Source organism: Suricata suricatta, chromosome 3 (assembly GCF_006229205.1).
Source record: "Suricata suricatta isolate VVHF042 chromosome 3, meerkat_22Aug2017_6uvM2_HiC, whole genome shotgun sequence".
Classification (NCBI taxonomy): domain Eukaryota; kingdom Metazoa; phylum Chordata; class Mammalia; order Carnivora; family Herpestidae; genus Suricata; species Suricata suricatta.
This window is the reverse complement of record NC_043702.1, coordinates 96,397,473-96,399,916: the sequence shown is the minus strand read 5'-3', so window position 1 is coordinate 96,399,916 and position 2,444 is coordinate 96,397,473. Positions and strand designations below refer to the sequence as shown.

Below are 2,444 nucleotides of genomic sequence, written 5' to 3'. Positions count from 1 at the left end.
ACTTTATTTCTAATATTAAGGGGAAAGCGTTCCATTTTTTTTTAACAGACATCAAGGGATTTAATTCTATCATCCCAAACCAGATTTTCTCCTCTGATTCCAAACAATTTCATTCCTCTCCTTACAATGCTTTTATCAGAGAAGTTTCACTTATATGAAAAGTGAACAAAAGACAATCATAAATTCACCAACTTTAGAAAAGTGTAGGGATTTTTAGGCAAAGGCAAATGCAAAGGGCCTGTGGCAATAGAGCATTTTCAGTTTTTCCTAACACCATGCAAAAAACACTAACAGGAAATGACGGAAAACAATTTAGTAGGAATCACAGTGTCTTAAACAATCTGTTTTTCAATAATAGGATTTGAAGGGATGTTCTTTATCTTAAAAACATAGGTATTTAAGGGGTGCCTGGGTGTCTCAGTTGGTTAAGCGTCCGACTTCCGCTCAGGTTATGGTCTCCCAGTTTATGAGTTCGAGCCCCATGTCAGGCTCTGTGCCGACCGCTCAGAGCCTGGAACCCACTTCACATTCTGTGTCTCCTTCTCCCCCACTCACACTGTCTCCCTCTTCAAAAATAAATGTAAAGAAAAAACCCCAGCTATTTAAGACTCAATACAATTAGGAATACTCAACTGAGCTTAAATGCAATCACAACAGATAACCTTTTACCTATTTTTAAAATTCCTTTTCCTTAGCAATTCGGAGGGAGTATTTTCAACCTATTAAATATTTTAGAAGTACTACCTGGCAGTTCCTAATCAACTGAGCCTATTCTGTTGTACGATAAACCACTTCACATCTTTCAGCAAGAAAAAAACCCCACCATATAATTTTTAATATTTATTTTTGAGAGACAGAATGCAAGTGGGAGAGGGGCAGAGAGCAAGGGAGACATGGAACCTGAAGCAGGCTCTAGGCTGAGCTGTCAGCACAGAGCCCGATGCAGGACTCTCACCCAGGGACTGCAAGATCATGGCCTGAGCCAAAGTCAGACACCCAACCAACTGAGTCACCCTGGAGCCTCCAAACCCACGAAACTGGAATAAAGAAATCATCTAATGAATTTAGACACAATTAAAGTTTGCTTTAAATATTTCTTTGGGGGAGAGGACACCACATTGCTACTCAATTAAACATGAAAACATTTACAGTCTTGAGGTCTTTTATTTCTTTTTACATTTATCATGCCATGAATTCATAGGAAATGGGCTCCAGCAGCTCAGGCTCCTTTCCATTGGTTCTCACAAAGTGTGCTTCCCTGGGTGGGGCAGGCTGGCGCTTCAGTTGGACCCAAGTACCCTTCTCCTTGGCTTCCTTCTTCTTCTGATCATTTTCCTTCACACGCTTCAGGAAGCTATCTCGGCTCTTTGAGTGCTTAATATGCTCAATACGGACATTAATTCTCTTAGCAAGAATCTTTCCCTTGACTTGCTTGTTTATAACAATGCCCACAGCGTGCCGGTCTTGCCGTGGTAACACTTGTGGGGCATCCCTTTCTGAACAGTGCCCATTCCCTTGATGTCCACAATATCACCTTTCTTGTAGATTTGCATGTACGTTGCCAAAGGAACGACCCCATGTTTCCTAAAAGGCCTAGAGAACATGTAGCGAGTACCTCTCCTCTTTCCCTTTGTGTTGGTCATCTTGGCGAATTAACTGGAAGATGGCGGTTCAGGCCGAAAAGAAGCAAGCATTCCATTTTTTACCATGCAGGAGCATCTTATCTTGGTCTCTTAAATTAAGCTGCTGAGTCCACCCAGTGAAATTTTAAATTCTGTCTTTGTATTTCTATAAAATTTCCGATTGGTTCTTCTTTTTATTATCCATATCATCATTGAAACTAACTTCTTTCTTTCTTTCTCTCTCTCTCTTTTCTTGCCTTCTTTTCTCATGTTTCAATCATATCTGAAATTACCACTGAAGTATTTTTATGAAGTAGCTTTAAAATATGTCTAAAAATTCCAACCTCCCTGTCATGTCAGCATTGTCATCTATTGACAATTGTCTTTTTTAAATTCAATTTGATAACATCCTGGTTCTTGGAATAAACAGTGATTTTCATAATTTTTCTTATTATTTGATGAGTGTCTGAATCTTAGTTAAACTTTCTTTTCTAGCTGACTTCTTATGACACCACTCTGGCAGAAGAAGGGGTGTTGTCACCTCATTACTACTAGGTGTGTAATTAAAATTCCTGGCTCTCCACTTGGCTTTTATTGATGTCTAAAGGAAGAGAACTCCTCATTACTGCTAGGCAGGGTCTGAGAGTTCCAGCTCTTCATGTGACCTCCATGGTCCCTCCTTGACTATGAAGGAAAGAAGTGCCTTATTATTGCTCTCCGTATCTTCTCCACTGACAACACAGGTAGAGGAGTTGCTATGATACTGCTGAACTGTAGCATAAATCACGACTCTCAGACATCCTCTGAGAGCACACGGTGGAG

General features: G+C 40.2%; 1 pseudogene; it reads right to left on the bottom strand.

The window, feature by feature from the left end:
• Positions 1 to 1,144: 1,144 nt before the first annotated feature.
• On the bottom strand, positions 1,145 to 1,669 carry LOC115286538 (annotated as a pseudogene).
• Between the last annotated feature and the right edge of the window lie 775 nt (positions 1,670 to 2,444).